Source organism: Capsicum annuum, chromosome 10 (genome assembly GCF_002878395.1).
Source record: "Capsicum annuum cultivar UCD-10X-F1 chromosome 10, UCD10Xv1.1, whole genome shotgun sequence".
NCBI classification, from domain to species: Eukaryota; Viridiplantae; Streptophyta; class Magnoliopsida; order Solanales; family Solanaceae; genus Capsicum; species Capsicum annuum.
Genome location: NC_061120.1, coordinates 48,434,415 through 48,445,692, shown reverse-complemented (window position 1 = coordinate 48,445,692; position 11,278 = coordinate 48,434,415).

Sequence of the window (11,278 nt, the reverse complement as noted above, 5' to 3'; positions counted from 1 at the left end):
TATGTATGTATGTATGTATGTATGTATGTATGTATGTGTGTGTGTGTGTATATAAAATACTATAATGTTTGTGATGCTGAATTTAATAGGTCGGTTAGATGATAAAATTTTACTTCTTTAAGACTTGGTTAAGCACCTTCAATATGCTAAAACCTGATCATGATCTTGTACTATTAACTTAAGATATCTGCAACTATTATATATTCTACTCTAATGTTAGGAGTGATACTTTTATGCAGAATAATTATTGATTTGCCTGCACATAGATTCAATGGTACCTGCAAAACTAAACTCTAGGCTAGTAAAAAAATCAGAAAGAGTATTTCCTTCCCATAAGGAGCATTGTTGTACTCTAACTGTGATGATCTTGCTAATCTTATGAATAGTATTAACCTCCATACTAACACTCCAAGGAATCTCTCAAGCTTAATTATGATGTTAACCATTTCCAATGAATTAGTTTTAATGATGATGTTGTCAAGCAAATTCTGTATGCAGTATTGAAGCCCTTTCCTTATATCTTTTTCCTCAGCCACTAAATTACATGAATCAACTTTTGGATTAGTAATGTTATTGCTTTGGTCTCGAGGAATTTAAATGGATTGTGTGTAGTTGGTTGTAAAGCTGGAAGCTTATGGTGTGGAGTTGACTTTGGTCAACATCCATTCATAAAGACCTTAGTTGGAATTTTAGATTATTTCATTGAGGCTAAACTATTAATTTTAGTCTAGTAGAAGATTTGGTTTATTTTCATGGTTCAGAAGGATTTTTTAGGTCCGTTTTGGGATTCTTAAGATTTAGGAAGCTAGTGTCAGCTATTTGCTAGTCCTGGCACACCTTGTTTATTGTGCTCATAAAGCAGCCTTGGAATTCATAAAGGCTAGATGAATGGAGTCACCCTGAACACAAAGAATTACCTGTATTTTTAAAGAAAGGAACAAGTTGGGTTTAGTTAGGCCTTGATTGTCCTTTACAATCATGATCAGACAATTTCAAAAGTGGTGATTGGTCGAGGTCGGTTACCTTCTAAAATATGAGAGAGGTCCCACATGCACAAAAAAGGAGTTGCTTATCCCTTTTTAGTTAAAAACGCCATAACTCATGTTTCGAAGATTTAGGACTTATTTTGAGGAGATTCTAAAGGGATTTTTGAGATCTCTTCATTAGGTAAGTTTTATACACCATTATATATATATTTTCAATGATTATTTCATGATTTCACCTTTAAATCTTGGGTTTTAAACTTAAAGATTTGGGACTTTTCTGGTAGAGTTAAGAAATAATATTTTAATAATTTCAAGGATGTTTTTAACTCTATTTTTATGATATTTTAGATTTGAACTTCTTAATTTATGGGTATAATTCCTAATAAAATTACAATTTTATCATTGGGAGCTTAGGCTTTTCTTTTTAGGCCTAGAAGATATGAATGGTGATATTGGTATTGTTGTCCTTGTGGTTATGCATCAATTTTATTCTTATGTATTGGGAACACTCTTTATTTATTAAAAACAAAAGAACTCTTGTTTGTAATTAATTGTGTCTTGCGATTCAGGTTTGTGGTAGGCTATAAGTAAAGTTTGTTTAGACTCTGCTTGGTTGGGTACTTGTTGTACAAATCATTTTATAGGTTGGGTGAATTTACTGATCAATTATGAGTTTGATATGAAATGTTATTGATGCCAAATTTATATCATATACCATGATAGTGATATGAAAATGAGATTTGTGGCTTGATATTGATTCTTGTAGCACGTGTTCAAGAGTTGATTGATATTTTGAGATTCATACATGTCCATTCTATCAAGTTTAATCTTATTATCATCGAGCAGGAATATTCATTGATATCATAGATCCCTGAAGTATACATATAATACCCCGAAAAATCCAAACCAATATTAGAGCCATGTACCAAGCTCATGCATAATATATCATGGTTATTTTATATTTTTATGAGTAGGTTAGATGTATATTAAAGCTTTAAATAACTCCCAGCTATCAGAAAAATCAAAACATTCCTTACCGATTGAATTCTTGAGAAGGATATTGGTATAGTCAACTTCAAACGATAATATCTCTCATTATACTTGGAATTTTTGAGCTCATGACCTATCAACAGATAGATAATTGAATTAGCTTTCCAACAATACCAATTTTGCCTAAATACAGGATTGGAGCAAAGAATTATTCTTATTTTACTCTAGCATGTCAGGCTGGAAATAGTGTGACGACATTCACGGTAGCTTACCACATTTGTGACGCCCTATCACGAAGGTCATCAACCTTAGGTAAAAACTAGCTCCTAAGTGACGACATTCGTGGTAGCTTATCACACTTGTGACACCCTATTAGGAATGTAGTCAGCCTTAGGTAGAAACCAGCTCCTAAGTGACGATATTCGTGGTAGCTTATCACACTTGTGACACCTTATCACGAAGGTCGTCAGAGTTAGATAGAAACTATCTCCTAAGTGACGACATTCATGGTAGCTTACCACACTTATGATGCCCTATCACGAAGGTCGTCAGCCTTAGGCAGAATCTAGCTTCTGTGTGATGACATTTTTGATGGCCTGTCACATTTTTGATGCCTTGTCACAAATGTCATCAGTTATGATTTTCAGCAATTGGAAATTTATTTCATAAGGGTATTTTGATCATTTTCTTCACCTTCCACGACTTATAACCCTAAAGAGGCATAATTTTTCTTATTTTTCTTTAGTTAAGCATCTCAAAAACCCTCTCTTACGCTCTCAACCACAAGATTAGGGTTTCTATCAAACTCATCTCTCAAAAGCAAGATTCAAGTCTTTTTCCAAGATAATTGAGAATTAAGTTTCCCAATCCAAGAACTCTCTAGCAAATTATCAAGGTTTCCTTTCTAAGGTATGCGTAGTGTTCATCTATGGATCCAATCCGTTCATAGAGCTCAAGAACCATGTTTTAAATATTATTTAGTAAAATTTTTGTGGTGATATGAGTATGTACATGTTGACGATTGTTGTTCAAGTTTCAAGATGATATCTAAGGGTGTTTTCATGGAATATATGTGATTGTTGGTTCAAAATCGTGAACTTTGGGTGAGTTGAACTAATGTAAGTATGAAATCTACCTATGCCTTAAAGAATGCATGTAAGGTATTTGATAAAATGCCTAGGATGTTAGAATTTCATATTTACATGATTTCATGATATCTAAATGACAAGTCCATGTTAGCGATACACTTCAATATGAATGCCCATGCTATTTATGTATTCTTATGGTGATGGCATAAAGCATGTATGATGATGGAAATATGAATTTTGTCTGCGAATTATATCCATGCTTTCCCTACCATGTTTGAGGTGTTGATTAAATACATAAAGTATACTATCCCCTACTTATGATATAGCGAATTGTGGACTCCCATCTTATGATCAAGTCATGTCATATGTGTCAGTTTCCTTCTATCGAGTCCTGGGGGTCTTCGTACCCAAAAAAAATAGCTGTGTGCCTAGAGCCATGTAATGTTGTCATAATAAACTCAGTCAATAATCAATAGAAATCAGTCAGTCATGTGACTCAGGAAACATTAAAAATCTCATGCTCTCAGCTAACACTCAGATAATAGTACTACTCCATCAGTTAACGCATGTTAGTTATTCAGTCCATGTACAGTCAGTCGAATCATGTTCAGTCCCTTTGGATAGGAGTAGAAGTTATCACCGAGTGAACCCATGGATGGGAACTCACTTATCAGTTTAGGGTGTGATTCTTAGCAATCATCCTTTTGTTCCAAAACTATGTAGCCAGCGTAGATTGAGACATCTTAACCTGTCAGATTAGGGTTAATGAGGTGGATTAACCTGCCAGTTTAGGGTACCACCATTCTCACCTTGAGTACCTGCCAAATAAGGGTCGCTCACAATTGTCCTTACCAGTGGTGCGATATTGACACCCCTTCAGTCGGGGTAGAGATTGGACCCAGCTTAGCCATAATGGTATACATGGGGCATGTCAGTTAAATAACTCCCTCACATAGTTTCAGTATTAGTCTCAGTAAAAAAACTCAGAAAATTCTTCAAATATCATTATACTAGGACTATTAGATACAGTCAAATTTAGTTATAGCATGAAACTCAGAGAGTTCAACCAAATTCAGGGCTGTCAGATACAGTCATCCATTATATCAGAACTGCATTTCCATCTATGTATTAGCGTACAGATTTAGCCATTACGTATTCATAATCTTAGTTACTATGTATGTATGTTTGTGCTCTTAAGTTCATATCAGTCAGTCAATAGTATTATTCATGTATGTAAACCCTTTGCATTAGCTTACCTCACTCGTATACTCTATACTCCAATTGTACTGACGCATTTGCGCTATGGTTCTTTCTTTTCATGTTACACCATAGGTTCAGAGGCACGAGTCCCAGACCAGCAGTAGTAGTCACATTCAGCATACAGAGTTGCAGTGAGTCCTCTTTATTCGAGGATGACATTATTTGTTTTATTCATTTATTTCTTTGGTTCAGTTTTACAGAGTTAGTTGGAGACATGTTCCTTCAACTTCTTATTTCAGAAAGTACTTAGAGGCTTTTGGATTTACGCTCCGATTTAGCTTTCAGATTTAGGTTTTAGTTGTTTTGGTATTTTTTCCCCATATGGATGTTATATTATTTTAGTTGAACCTTATGGCCTATTGTGCATATTTTCCACATTATTATGTCATGAATTGTAGTATAGAGGTACAAATATCAGTCATAGGTTAGCTTGTGGTCCCTCGGGGTCATAAGCACATGTAGCATTCCGATTTAGAAAATTGGGGCGCTACAAACTTGGTATCAGAGCCTAAGGTTTAATAAAGTCCTAGGAAGTTTGAAAGCCGCATCTAGGAATAGTTTCCCTTTTTTCAGTATTCATGTCGTGCTAGTGTGCATAATTTCAAGTCAGTCTCTAACTCTAATCCGCCCTTCTTTTATTTTAGAAACATGCCTCCAAAGAGAAGAAATCAGCCAGCTCCTCAGCCCGAAGATCCTTTGGGCGAACATGTTTCTTATGCAGAGTTCAGGACCATATTTACCAAACTTGCTCAGTCTGTGGCTGCCTAAAATAAAAGGTCACCAGCTATTTTGGCCAATCCAGTGGCAAATTCCGCAGCAGCTAGGATTCGGGACTTCACCTGAATGAACCATCCAACTTTCCATGGGTCTAAGTCTGATGAATGCCCTCAGGAGTTCATTGACCAAGTTCAGAAGGTCATTGACATCATGGGTATTAATTCTGTTTAGAGTGCTGAGTTAGCATCATATTAGTTGTAATATATGGCTCACACTTGGTACAAACAGTAGAAGTCTAAGAGGGTAGATGGCGTATATCGCATTGGGTGGGAAGAATTTGTAACGACTTTCTTAGACAGATTCTTTCCCTAAGAGCTGAGGAAAGCCAAAGTTCTTGAGTTCACCAACCTCAGGTAGGGAAATATGATGGTTAGGGAGTATTCTCTCAGATTTACTCAGCTAACCAGGTATGCCCCTCATGTGGTTGCAGACAATAGGGCTAAGATAAGCAAGTTCGTGTCAGGGGTGAACGATAGCATAGTGAATCAACGTAGATCTGTGATGCTGAGTAGTGATATGACCTTAGCTAGACTCATGACCCATGCTTAACAGATAGAGGAGCAGAAGGTTAGGACTAGAGAGAGGCCGAACAAGAGAGCAAAATCAGGCAGTTTTAGTTTTGCTCAGCCTAAATCAAAGAAAGGAAATCGTTTGCAGTTTCATCCTAATTCAGCAGTTCCAGCCCCTTCCTCCGCTAGTGCCTCAGTGTCGAAGTTTAGGGATGGCAACAGAGATAGAGCACCAGGTTCTAAATATCAGGGCAGTGTTAGCAGTGCTCGAACAAACCTTCTTTGTCAGACTTGTAGTAAGAATCACAAGGGTATTTGCAGAGCCGGTAGTGATGTCTGTTTTGGTTGTGGTAATCTAGGCCACAGGATTAGGGAGTGTCCTCAGCTTGGCCATCAGGGTCAGTAGAATCGTTCTATAGCTCAGTCCGATTGTCTAAACCAGCAGGGTGCCACTTCCAGTGCTACTAGTTAGCAATGCCCAAATAGACTCTATGCTCTTCAGTCCCGACAGGATTAGGAAAATTCTTCTAATATCATTATTGGTATGTTACAGATTTTTTGTGTTTATGTTTATGCTTTGCTAGACCCAGGTTCATCTTTGTCTTTTGTCACTTCATACATAGCAGGCAATTTCAGAATCAATCCCAAAATTTTAGCAGAGCCCTTTTCAGTCTCTACCTCAGTGGGTAAAACCATCATAGCTCAGCGGGTATACAGGAACTACCCGGTTATGATATTTTAAAAATCTACGTCAGTAGATTTAGTCGAGTTAGAGATGGCTGATTTTGATGTCATTCTCTGCATGGATTGGATTCATTCCTGCTATGCCATAGTCAACTGCAGAAATAGGATAGTTCAGTTTCAATTCTCGAATGAGCCCGTCCTAGAGTGGAAGGGTAGCACTTTGACTTTCAGGGGTCAGCTTGTTTCCTACCTTCGGGCAAGGAAATAATTTCTAAGGGGTGTGTGTATCATCTCATGCATGTTAAGGATTCTAGTTCCGAATCTCCCAGTCTCAAATCAGTCCCAGTGGTTAATGAATATTCAGATATCTTTCCCGAAGATCTTCCAGGCATTTCTCTCAAAAGGGAAATAGACTTTGGCATAAACCTTCTCCCGGATACTCAGCCTATTTCTATTCCACCATACAGAATGGCACCAGCAGAACTCAAGAAACTGAAAGATCAGTTGAAGGATCTCTTAGATAAGGGATTCATCAGGCCCAGTGTATCCCCATGGGATGCATCAGTCTTATTCGTGCGCAAGAAAGATGGTTCACTCAGAATGTGTATTGATTACCGTCAGCTCAACAAAGTCACAGTCAAGAACAAGTATCCACTGCCTAGGATAAATGACTTGTTTGACCAACTTCAGGGTGCCAGTTATTTCTCCAAGATAGACCTCAGATCAGGCTATCATCAGCTCAGAGTTAGAGAATGTGACATTCCAAAGACAAATTTTCATACTCGGTATGGTCACTTTGAATTTCTAGTCATGTCCTTTCGTCCTAACAATGCCCCTGCAGCTTTCATGGACTTACTGAACTGGGTGTTCAAGCATTACTTAGACACATTCATCATAGTCTTCATAAATAATATTCTAGTCTATTCTCGCACAGAGCGTGATCATTCAGACCATCTCATAATTATTCTTCAAACTCTCAGGGATCACCAGTTGTTCGCCAAGTTCAGTAAGTGTGAATTTTGGCTAAGACCAGTATCATTCCTTGGCCACATTATCTCCGGTGATGGCATTAGAGTAGATCCTCAAAAAACCGAAGCAGTAAAAAACTTGCCTCGCCCTGTTTTTCCATCAGATATAAGAAGTTTCTTCGGTTTGGCTGGCTATTACCGTTGGTTTATTGAGGGATTTTCTTCTATTGCATCTCCTATGTCCAGATTGAATAAAAAAAGGTCAAGTTTCAGTGGTCAGAACCTTGCGAGAAGAGTATTCAGGAGTTATAAACCCGACTCACCTTAGCTACATTTTTAGCACTTCCCGATGGTTCTAATGGTTTCGTAGTATATTGTGATGCATCCAGAGTAGGTTTAGGTTGTTTCCTCATATATCATGGTAGATTCATAGCCTATGCCTCCAGACAGTTAAAGCCCCATGAGAAGAATTATCCTACTTATGAACTTGAGTTAACAGTAGTTGTCTTTGCCTTAAAGATTTGGAGGCATTATCTATACGGTGTTCATGTAGATGTCTTCATAGATCATAAGAGCCTTCAGTATGTATTTTCCTAAGAAGCTTTCAATCTTTGTCAGAGAAGTTGGTTAGAGCTCTTGAAGGATTATGACATGAGTGTCCTTTATCATCCTGGCAAGGCCAATACAGTGGCCGACGCACTCAATAGACTGTCCATGGGTAGTGTTTCCCATATAGAAGGATAGTAAGATGAAATTAGCTCAGGAGATTCATCAGCTTTCCAGACTAGGCGTTCTCTTAGTTGACTCTTCAGAGGGTGGTGTATATGTTCAGAGTAGTTCAAAGCCATCTCTAGTTTCTGAGGTGAAAGAGAAGAAAGAAAGGGATCCTAGCCTTGTCAATCTAAAAGAGTCAGTTCAGAGTCAGGAAGTAGAGGTTTTCTCTCAAGGGGGAGATGATGTTCTTCGTTGTTAGGGTCATCTGTGTGTTCCGGGTATAGATGACTTGAGGCAGCGAATTCTTACAAAAGCACATGGTGTGCGATACTCTATTGATCTAGGGGCCATTAAGATGTACCATGACTTGCAGGAGATCTATTGGTGGAGTGGGATAAAGAGAGACGTTGCAGAGTTTGTGGCTAACTGCTCTACATATCAGTAGATTAAGATAGAGCATTAGAAACCTAGTAGTTCCATACAGGAGTTCACTATTCCTACTTAGAAGTAGGAAGAAGTGAACATATACTTTGTGACGGGTTTGCCTAGAACACGTCATCAGCATGATTCAGTTTGGGTCATTGTAGACAGAATGACCAAGTCAACTAATTTCCTTCCAGTTCGTACCTCTTACTCAGCTGAGGATTATGCCAAAATCTATATCAGGGAGTTGGTCAGATTACACGGTGTTCCACTATCTATTATCTCAAACAGAGGTACCCAGTTCACCTCTCACTTCTGGAAAGCATTCCAAAAGAATCTTGGTATCCAAGTTCATCTCAGTACAACATTTCATCCTCAGACAAATGGTCAAGCAGAAAGGACCATTTAGACTCTAGAAGATATACTAAGGACGTGTACAATTGATTTCAAGGGAAGCTAGGATGACCACTTTCCTTTGATTGAGTTTGCATACAGCAACAACTATCACTCCAGTATTTAGATGGATCCATTCGAAGCTCTCTATGGTAGGAGATGTAGGTCTCTTATTGGTTGGTTTGAAGTTAGTGAGACCACAGTCATAGGGCCTAACTTAGTATTCGATGCCTTAGAGAAAGTTCAGTTGATCAGAGAAAGACTCCGGGCTGCTCAGAGCCGACAAAAGTATTATGCAGATATTCGTAGAAAGGATCTCAAATTCGAGGTCGATGATTATGTCTATCTCAAGATCTCTCCTATGAAGGGAGTGAAGAGAATCAATAAGAAGGGAAAGCTCAGTCCCCGATATGTCGGTCCCTTCAGGATTCTCAGTCATTTCGAAAAGGTAGCCTACGATCTCGAATTGCCTTCAGAGCTAGCCTCAGTTCATCCAGTCTTCCATGCCTCTTAGCTCAAGAAGTGCATAGGTGACCCAACAGTTGTAGTCCATATTCAGAGAGTTGACATTTAAAATAGCCTCTCTTATGAAGTGATTCCAGTCAAAATTCTCGACTATCAGAATCATAGGCTAAGGAACAAAGAAGTCCCTCTAGTCAAGGTTCTTTGGCAGAATCAGTCCATGGAGGGAGCTACTTGGGAAGCAGAAGCAGACATGCGAACCAAGTACCCTCATTTTTTCTCCGCTAATTTAGAATTTAGCTTGAGGTAACCATTTTCCTTAAGCTTATTTAGTTACATGTTCAAAATTCCAGTATAAAATTGGTATCAAGTATTAGTGCATAGCTTATCATGCATTCATGAGTTCAGGTTATCAGTCATGCGTCAGATATGTATGTTCAGTTAGGATATATTTAGTTTAGAATTCAATTTAGTCCTAAAATCATGTTCCATTTGAGCATGATTAGTGTATGCGTCGTTTTATCTTTTCTCCCCTCTCAAGAGTCATCATTCGAGGACGAATGTTTCCAAGGGGGAGATATTATAATACCCCAAAAAATCCAAACCAATATTAGAGCCATGTACCAAGCTCATGCATAGTTCATCATGGTTCTTTTATAGTTTTATGATTAGGTTAGATGTATATTAAGGCTTCAAATAACTCCCAGCTATCAGACGAATCAAAACATTCCTTACCGATTGAATTCTTGAGAAGGATATTGGTATAGTCAACTTCAACCAATAATATATCTCATTATACTTCGAATTTTTGAGCTCATGACCTATCAACAGATAGATAATTGAATTATCTTTCCAACTATACCAATTTATCCTAAATCCAATATCGGAGAAAAGATTTATTCCTATTTTACTCCAGCATGTCAGGCTGAAAACAGTGTGACGACATTTGCGATAGCTTACCACATTTGTGACGCCCTATCACGAAGGTCATTAGCCTTAGTCAGAAACTAGATCCTAAGTGATGACATTTGTGGTAGATTACCACACTTGTGATGCCCTATCATAAAGGTCGTCAGCCTTAGGCAGAAACCAGCTCCTAAGTGACGACATTCGTAGTAGCTTACCACACTTGTGGCGCCCTATCAAAAAGGTCATCAGCCTTAGGCAGAAACCAACTCCTAAGTGACAACATTAATGGTATCTTACCACACTTGTGATGCCCTATCACGAAGGTTGTCAGCCTTTTATGGTGATACGAGTATGTACATGTTGACGATTGTTGTTCAAGTTTCAAGATGATATCTAAGGATGTTTCCATGGAATATATGTGATTGTTGGTTGAAAATCATAAACTTTGGGTGAGTTGAACTAATACAAGTATGAAATCCACCTATGCCTTAAAGAATGCATGTAAGGTGTTTGATAAAATGCCTAGGATGTTAGAAGTTCATATTTACATGATTTCATGACATCTAAATGACAAGTCCATGTTAGCGATACACTTTAATATGAATGCCCATGCTACTTATGTATTCTTATGGTGATGGCATGAAGCATGTGTAATAATGGAAAGATGAATTTTGTGTGCGAATTATATCCATGCTTTCCTTACCATGTTTGAGGTGTTGATTAAATACATGAAGTATACTATCCCCTACTTATGATATAGCGAATTGTGGACTCCCATCTTGTGATCAAGTAATGTCATGTGTGTCATATTCTTACTATCGAGTCCTTGGGGTATTCGTACCTGAAAAATATAGCTACGTGCCTAGAGCCATGTCATGTTATCACGATAAATTTAGTCAAGCTATAATCAATTGAAATCAGTTAGTCATGTGACTCAGGAAATATTAGAAATCTCATGCTCTCAGTTAACTCTCAGATAATAGTACTACTCCGTCAGTCAATGCATGTCAGTTACTTAGTCCATGTACAGTTATTTGAATCATGTTCAGTCCCTTCGGATGGGAGTAGAAGTTAGCACCGAGTGAACCCATGGATGGGAACTCACCTATCAATTT